Source organism: Sprattus sprattus, assembly GCF_963457725.1.
Source record: "Sprattus sprattus genome assembly, chromosome: 16".
NCBI lineage: Eukaryota > Metazoa > Chordata > Actinopteri > Clupeiformes > Clupeidae > Sprattus > Sprattus sprattus.
This window is the reverse complement of record NC_137914.1, coordinates 6071389-6081264: the sequence shown is the minus strand read 5'-3', so window position 1 is coordinate 6081264 and position 9876 is coordinate 6071389.

The following is a 9876-nucleotide window of genomic DNA, read 5'->3' as shown; positions in this document are numbered from 1 at the left end:
CACACACACACACACACTCACACCCGCACACACACACACACACACACACACACACACACACACACACACACACACACACACACACACACAACACACACACACACACACACACACACACACGCACGCACATGTAGTCCACTGTAAACAGGAGGGGGCTACGTAGCCTCTCTTACGCTTACCATACAAACAAAGATCTTTAGAATGAAAAGGTACCTCACATCAGAGATACAAAGGAACAACATGGTATCTTTTTTGCCCCTCAAAAGACCATCACAACGGTTCATGCTGTATAATGAGCATGTTCTAATCAGCAGGGTGTAAGACACTCAACACAAGGACACTCAACACAAGGACACTCAACACAAGGACACTCAACACAAGGTCGCTCGAGTGTGGGGACGCATAATGAGCCACCAAGGCCGTGATGCAGCGCTAACGCTAGCCCAGCCTGCCGCAGCGCCAGAACTATACAGTGTCGACGGAGAGCTTCTTTGTCGCTCTTTTCTGTGCGCTTGGGCAGAGAAGAAGAATGTGTTTCGGGCCCCTTCTGGAAGTCGTGTTGGCAAACTGAAGCCACCAATGACCCGTAAGGTTGCCATCCTCGGTTCCCCGTCCGCTCCGATGTCCAGGGTGGCCCGGGTGGAGGAACATGTGTGGTCTTGTTTCTCTCAAATAGCCCGAGCCTGCATTCTCTCTACGCTGACCGGAACAAATGTCTGTAAAGAAAACACACACACACACACACAGGAATGAAGAAAATGAAAGGGAGATGGAGTCTTGTAGAGACACGTGTAGAGCAGCCCAGCGTCTAGCCAGATCCGCCTGCGGAGACCACGAGAGGAAAAACGCATCGTCTCCAGTGAACACACTCACACGCCTCTCTCTTCACATGTAAAACTAGCAGATGGACTGAGAAGAGGGAGACAGCACCCTGTGTTCTGCGGGGTGGGGGTAGGTGGGCACCAGAGAGTCACTGTTGCCCAGGGGCACCATGAAGTCTTAATACGGGCATGGAGACAGCACCGAGGTAAGAGACAGAATCGGCTGTGAGCTGAACAGATACAGAATAAGCGTACCATGTTCTTTGTCACTGGTCTTGAAAATATTTGTTGCTTCATTGTAACCTCGACAGCGTCATCTTCATTGTAATAGACAGGTTTTTTGAATGCCTTAATTCAATATGGCCTCTGCAGACATTCCCTTTAAAATCAGTGGATTAAGCCAGGCTGATAAAAGAGAGAAGACGAGTTCTTCTGCCTTTTTCTTCTCTGCGGCTGGTGGCCCACACACACACACACACACACACACACACACACACACACACACACACACACACACACCACACACAACACACACACCACACACACACACATTTACAACAGTCTGTCGGCAGCCAGCAAGAAACTATTATTGTGGAAACCAGACCTCAATAACCGAATGATTTGTATGTGTTAACTGCAGCTGGTTTACAGAATGAAACATTCAGGTGTGGCAAAGTCCATCCAGTCAATATCAAAACGTTTCAGGTTAGAGTGGGGGGGTGGGGTTGTGTGTGTGTGTGAGTGTGTGTGTGTGTGTGCGTTATTTAAGGAGGACACCTATGGCGGGATTTGCTGGGGAGTCCCTGGGATATTTGCCTTTTGCGCTGGAGACGTTTCCCTGGGCTTGTGGTATTCGGGAGGGGCTGGGGGGCTGGGGGTTGGGGGGTGGGGGGGGTGAAATATGAGTGTGGGGTTGATGCGATTTTGACGCGCACATCAAAGGGGAAGGGACAATGATTCCCCTTGCGTGGTATTCCCCTCTCACATAGCAAACTCATTAAATGGTGGGGACTTCCTGGAAGAGCGAGGGGTTTTATGGGTGCACACTTTTTGTTTTTTACACCCCTGCCCGTGAGATGAATTTGATGCGTTTGATCTCCGTTCTCCGAGAGGGAGATACACACTGTGAGCTCTTCTGCTTAGGAAGGTGGGAGAGTTGTTGGTTTTGCCTTGCAGTGGGAACTCCTGACAACACAAGCGCTATGGGGGGTTCGTGCGATGGATTTAGTACGGTGGCTCGGAAGGGACAGGGCTGGTATTCTGGAATACGTCTCTTGTGTTTCTCAACAGGAGAATCTCTGGCTTTGCTTTGTGCAAAAGTGTTTACTATTATTCTGCATGGGCCGGTTCCCTGTGTGAAAACTTGTCCTGATGGCTGGGCACATACGCATATCTGAACCAAACTTGTCTTTCAACTCTCTTAGAAACACTTACTGAGTTGGTCTCACACTCCTGGTTCACCCACAAAACCCACACAAGTACTTCATGTGAGCCAATGTTTCCTTTGCACTTCACTTGTGTTGCTTGGAGGCAGCTAGTTCCACCACATCCAGGGATGTGCACAGGAATTTTGAAGGGCAGTTGCTCTGCGTCATCTGATCGCAAATTTTGCCAATATCCTTTTAAACTCCAACTAACTGCCACTGCCACGCCCCCGTCATCTGATCGCAAATTTTGCCAATATCATTTTAAACTCTCACTAACCATATCTCGTATCTGCCACGCCCCCGTCCCCTGATAACAAATATATATATTTCCTTCGGAGGGGCAACTTCAGTCTAGGAGGGCAAACAGGCAGTTGCCCAAATAACCTTAGCCCACTCCTGTGCACGTCCCTGACCACATCCATCACTGAAGAGCAGCTCTGGAGAAGCCACAGAGGACACCAGTTAGCCACTCAGATCCCCATACTTGTTGAAAGGAACCACTTCTCAAGAACTTTGCCTTGTGTCACTGAGTGCCAATGGTGCCTGAACTGAAAGATGAGGTGGACTAAATCCAAGAATGTTGGACGTTGTGTCTCTCTCACTCTCTCCTTCTGTCTCTCTCTCTCTCTCTCTCTCTACCAGCACTCGTCTCTTCCAGACACTTCATGGACGTTCTGTCTCTCTGACTCTCTCTCTCTGTCTCTCTCTCTCTCTCTCTCAGCACTCGTCTCCTCCAGAACTAATGAGATGTCAGTGTAACGAGACAAGTTCAGGAACTGATCCCGCTATCGTGTATTTGTGGCCAGGGTAACATAATCTTGAAAAGGACATTGGACATTAACGATCTGAATGTCATTATAGTCCACCACTCTGCTGTATTCTCCCTGTGCGCACCCACACACTGAGGGCCTATTTTGGGTAGTAAATGAGAAAAATCCTCTGATTAAGCAGGCCTCAGAGAGAAAGCTCGACAGACTGCGGAGATTTTCCACTCTCCCCATTTCCTGGGATGAAAGCACCACTGTCTGCATAAATCGTCTCTTTGAGCCAACTCCAGTTATCTGCAGACATGAGGCACATTCAGTGGACACACACACTCCCCCCCCCCCCCCCCCCGCCCCCCGCCCCCACACACTCACTAAGCCCAAAGGGGCTCAGCAAACAGAGTGTCCGTCCGACCAAATAAACAAGGGCGTTTGAATTTACTTCAGTAAGAGACTGGGGAGGGGGGCTTAAACCTTTAAGACGTTAAAAGAGGGGTACAGCACAACTCTCTGAAGCCTCTGAAAGGCTCCCTTTACTGGCTTAGGGGCCCAGCCGGTGAGGGCACTCTGCCAGAGAGTCGGCCCGGACAGCAGGGAGGGCTGAATCATAAAGGACCATGGCTAAGATCCATTCTGCAGTCTGCCACTGTCTTGCTGGAAGGAGAAAGGCCAACTTTAATTAGGCCCCTGCCAGAATGCAGCCCCCTCCACCCCCCACCACCCCTACCCCATCCCAGGAATGTGAGAAATCTCCTTGGCGCGGGCGGAGGTAATTGAACGGGTCCAGGTGTAAGCGCGGCTCTCTGGCTCTGACTCAGGTGAGGACAGGAGCCGCGCCTCTCGACCCCAGACTCTCAGCTCTCAGGCCTACCTGTGCTCAGGTCTGTCATGGCAGGTAGGGAGCGCCGCATGCCCACCTTCACCACCTATTCATGTCATAACACATGATCAGGATCCACAGCCTGATTTAGCAGCACATAACACATGATCAGGATCCACAGCCTGATTTAGCAGCACATAACACATGATCAGGATCCACAGCCTGATTTAGCATCTCATAACACATGATCAGGATCCAGAGCTCATAACACATGATCAGGATCCACAGCCTGATTTAGCATCACATAACACATGATCAGGATCCACAGCCTGATTTAGCATCACATAACACATGATCAGGATCCACAGCCTGATTTAGCAGCACATAACACATGATCAGGATCCACAGCCTGATTTAGCATCACATAACACATGATCAGGATCCACAGCCTGATTTAGCATCACATAACACATGATCAGGATCCACAGCCTGATTTAGCAGCACATAACACATGAAACCTGATGAAATTGTACATCTACCCAAGATAGAAGCTTGCCTCCATGATGTAAAATCTTGGATGACTAACAACTTTCTGCTCCTCAACTCTGATAAAACTGAGGTTATGCTTGTAGCCCCCGATCAACTGAGAACTACACTATCTACCCATTTACCCACACTCAATGGCTTCCCATCACCCAACACTAACATCAAAAACCTTGGTGTAACTATCAACCAAGACCTCCTACTTGACTCACACATAAAACAGATCTCAAAGACATCATTTTTTCATTTACGCAATATTGCCAAAATTAGAAAGGTCCTATCCCTCCAAGATGCAGAAAAACTAATCCACGCATTTATTACTTCCCGCCTCGATTATTGTAATGCTCTCCTGTCCGGATGCAGCATCAACACAATAAAGAGCCTCCAACTTATACAGAACACTGCTGCTCGTACACTCACCAGAACTAAAATATATGAACACATCTCACCGGTACTCGCTTCTTTGCACTGGCTCCCCGTCAAAAGTAGAATAGACTTCAAAGTACTCCTCCTAACATATAAAGCCCTAAACGATCTGGCTCCAAACTACCTCAAGGAATTAGTCGTCCCCTATTGCCCTCCAAGGCTGCTCCGTTCCCAGAGTGCAGGCCTCCTGGTAATTCCAAGAATATCAAAGACCACAATAGGAGGGAGAGCCTTTAGCTACCAAGCCCCTCTCCTCTGGAACAATCTCCCTTCCTCCATCAGAGCTGCAGACACCGTGCCTATATTCAAATCAAGACTTAAGACATTCCTCTTTAGTGCATCCTATAGCCAAAAGTAACCGCGCCAACAAACCAATCACCTGCTGTACCAGCCACCCAGACATATCCGAACACAAATTAAAATATTACTTGCATTTAGTACCGCAACATCAAATGTGTTTCCTGTTTGCCGAGTGGATGCATGTACGGCCCCGGCAAACAGATCACAACAAAAAACAAATTAAATTACTACTTGTAATTTAGTACCGCAACATCAAATGTGTTTCCTGTTTGCCGAGTGGATGCATGTACGGCCCCGGCAAACAGATCACAACAAAAAACTAAATAAATTACTACTTGTAATTTAGTACCGCAACATCAAATGTGTTTCCTGTTTGCCGAGTGGATGCATGTACGGCCCCGGCAAACAGATCACAACAAAAAACAAAATGCTCAATGCCAGAAAAACTAAACATATCTAAGTACCGCAATATGCAACAGGCAAACCGACACACAGGTGACATGTCCCTGGTTGGTGAAATGATTCATCTGTGTGTTTGTTTGTGCTGATTCCCGACCGACAGACCTGCAGACTGTTTCGTCATTTCCTGTTTGTTAGATGGATCAGGAGGAGCCTCCTGGGCCTGATCACTCCCCTCCTCAGCCCGCCCCGAAACGCCCCTGCAGACCGGCTCCAGAGCAACACCAGCATCGCCCACGCCGCCCTGCTCCCCATCCTGGGCCCTCAACACAGTCATCATCCCCTCGACGACTTCTCCCGCTGGATGTGACGACCACCACTTTGGTCATCGGCAGCTCCATGGTCCGAGATGTCCACACCCCCCCTTCAACAAGCGGCCCCTGCAAGGTCCACTGCCTCCCCGGAGCCAGGCGTGTTCCAATCGCTGATGGAAGTGGAACTATCCCTCCCCAACCCCACCACTCTGCACGTAGTCTCTCTACCTGGTCTACCTAGAGAAACCCTCGGCCAACCGCACCCACCGCCACTGCATTGCCGTACAGCTACTCTACCCAATACCCTATGCTAGCATTTATATACAATATACATTATTGCCTCCACCGAAATGTTTCTCTGTCCCTACATCCCTTACCCCTGTAACAGTAACCCTATTGGCACAGTAATCTGGTCTTGTCTGTATCATATATTTACCACCAGATGTATGTATACATATGTCCAGTGACCAAATGCTGGCTGTGTATTGCCCCTGTTGCTTCCTTTCCCCTTCTGCCACACAACCCTTCCCCTTCCCCCCTTCCCCCCGTCCCACCTTCCTGTCTCCACCCAGCCGACCTCAAGCAGATGGGTCCCCCCTTATGTGCCGTGGTTCTGCTTAAGGTTTCTTCCTGCCTAACAGGGAGTTTTTCCTTGCCCCTGTTGCCGTTGTGCATGCACTAAGGGGGTTCAGGCTCTGGGCTCTGTTAAGCGCCGAGAGGCAATTGTATTGTTATGGCGCTATACAAATAAAATTTAATTTAATTTAATTGAATTGAACACATGATCAGGATCCACAGCCTGATTTAGCATCACATAACACAGGTTCAGGATCCAGAGCTCATAACACATGATCAGGATCCACAGCCTGATTTAGCATCACATAACACATGATCAGGATCCAGAGCTCATAACACATGATCAGGATCCACAGCCTGATTTAGCATCACATAACACAGGTTCAGGATCCAGAGCTCATAACACATGATCAGGATCCACAGCCTGATTTAGCATCACATAACACATGATCAGGATCCAGAGCTCATAACACATGATCAGGATCCAGAGCCTGATTTAGCTTCACAACAAACAGGCTTAACGCATCGGCAACAGAGTAGTGTAAATCAGCAGGGATACCTATATCTGCTAATATCATTGGCACACAGCAGGGCATAGTCAAGCATGAATGGGTTGAGCAATTAGTGGATGTGGCAATGAAGTAATTCTTGATCAGCCAATCATAATGATTTGACCACACCTTATTAACATTCCCATGCAGCTCAAACAAAACATTTCCAGTAACGAACAGAGTGGTTGACGGCAGAGGAGAGGTTCTTGTGCAAGAGACATGAAATCGTTTAGAAGTTTCAAGGAAAACGTTTTGCCTTTTTAGGAACTAATTTATGCATGGAACTCCCAAGTCTGTGCACGGACACATCCGAGTATAGCGCTTATCCACCCAGGTTTGCGCTTGGAATCCTGCTCATGTCATGAAATTAGCCAAATCCCTCACCTCTGGAACTCCCTCCCCCCTGACATCAGGAACATTGACCCTAACTCAATTGCTCTTTTTAAAACTCACATCAAAACACACCTGTTTAGGCAAGCCTATAACCTGTAAAGGTCCTGCCAACTGAAGTTGTTGCTGTTGCTGCATTATGTATTATTCAATGTTTTATTCACTGTTGTAAGGCGACCTTGGGTTTCTTGAAAGGCGCCCTATAAATAAAATGTATAATTATTATTATTATTATTATTATTATTATTATTATTATTAATAAATGATTTTGCCAAGTTATTACATTTGCTTTAGGTCATGCACGGCATACTTTGCATGTTGCGCTGCCCACCAATGAAATTAGAGCCCTTTAACTCAACCAGTGGGGGATTTTTGAAGGTCAATGCGGTGTATATAAACACGTCCTCTACACAAATATGTTTAACCTCTGACCCCCTGACCCCCATGAACCCAAGCAGGTCGCTTAGATCCCAGTGAGAGTGGCCTGCCCTGTCACCCCCACATGCTGTGTTGATCCGCAAAGCCCGAAAAAGGGAATACCTGACATTCCAGCACATGTCACCTAGGTAACGTGACCCCTTTAATCTGATACGTTTCGGTCCGGGCCTATGTCATCATAACCAGATTAACCCCTTTGCTGCAGGTTGTCAGCACTGCAATGTGATATCCAGCGCACATGAGCACATTTTTCATTATCCAAGCATTTAGAGCTGCCAATAAGGTGCTGTACTGGTGTAAGTCTGCAGGCGCGTATGGATGAGTCTGGGTGAGGGATTGTTGTGGGATGGCAGGGAGACAGTGAGGCGTGCCATGCAAAAGAGAATGTGACCTTGACGGAGAAAGAAAAGGTAGGTGGACACACACACACTTATCCGCTTAGGGTCTATGTGGAGTTCACTCGACCTTCACACAACAGAAGTTTCATTCCCAACTGAGCAACATCCCTGTTATGAGCTGTTATGATTCAGATTATTTAATGACACAAAAGAGAGAGAAAGAGAGAGAGAGAGAGAGAGAGAGAGAGAGAGAGAGAGAGAGAGAGAGAGAGAGAGAGAGAGAGAAATTGTGTGCAGCTGGAAAACAACATCTTCTGCTCAGACTGACTCTTCTAGAAGCATCGCCAGTGGGGTGATGGGGAGGCATTGTTAGACCTGTCAGCGTAAATGTCGGCCCATTTAAGCTATCGATCATCCTGGACACGTAAATGGCTCTCCGAGGCCCTGTGGCCTTAATTTGTGTGATTATGTTAACCACACAAGGCACCTTAGTGCTGGTCAGGCATGACAGCAAGAAGGGAATCCCACCGTGTTTTGAGAAAACCTATAAATTATCTGTGGAGTCCTTTTTTAAACGGGCGCCAGGATGCTCTTGTCCATTCTGCTCGTGCTTTGGATGTCTTCATAATTTACTACGATAATGGAAAGAACCAAAGGGGGAGATGGTGGGGGGTGGGGTCAAAAGGGCAAGAATTTAACCAGCATTTAAGTCATGTGACCTGGGATAGTCTAACAATAATAACAGCTCCAGAGTGAGACTTTTAACGTAAAGGCAAGCAGGCAAGCAGAAAGTGGGCCAAACTAAATTATGGCTGACAGAAGATGCAGTCTCTGTTAACTTCCAGTGAGTCAGGACTTTGCGAGTCTTGATCAGAGGAGAGAAACGATTGGAATGATACAAGGAATGAGCTTAAAAACCGTTGGGAACAATAAGAAGGAGACGTCTTTAGTTTTTTACGGAACTGTCAAGGAACGAGTCCATTTATGAATGGGCTCAGAGAAATATAAGGGGTCGGCTGCTACATATCAGCAGATTACACAGAAACAAAGCGAGGATTCCCATATTATGAGCTCCTCATGGGAATGGTTGTTCGGTGGTTTCCAGGAAAATTAAGATGATTGTATGTATATATTTTAATGCATTTCAAGGAATTTGTGTTCCTTTGTTCTGATTCCACCCTTCTTTATGGAAATGACATGTGGGTGGAGGCTCTGTATGTTTTAAGATGGGGGCACTGCCAAAGACAGGTCAGTTCAAGTCCATTCGTATTGCCACTGCAGGTTTCAAAGCACCATCTGATGGGCATGCTGTTATCAAGGGACCAATCACAGCTTTGGCTCTCGTATCTGATAGAGTTTGACTTTGTGCTCCTTGTCCGAGGTGGGCGACGGCGGCGTGTCGTTTTGTGTTTGTGCTCAGCCTATGCTGAATCAGTTTCCTCTTGTCTCGGGTTTCCATGGCGATGGGGGTTAGGCCGATCCTAAACTTCCTGGTTCCAATGGTCAGCACTCATTTGGGAGGCTTGAATTATCCTCGAAACAGAATGTACCGGAAAACAAAGGCGTCGACAAAGCCAGCGCTGTTCAAAACATGGCATGCAAAGTCCTTTCCCACCACCACAACCGTGGCCGTGAGTATTGGTTCTTAGGGCTGTTTGTTTTTTTGGGGTACGCTTGAAAGCCCCTCCTCCTCATTTAGCACTGCCTCTTTGAAGTAGAGGCATTAATCATTTTTACCGGAGAAAAAAACTAAAATGTTGTTATCGACT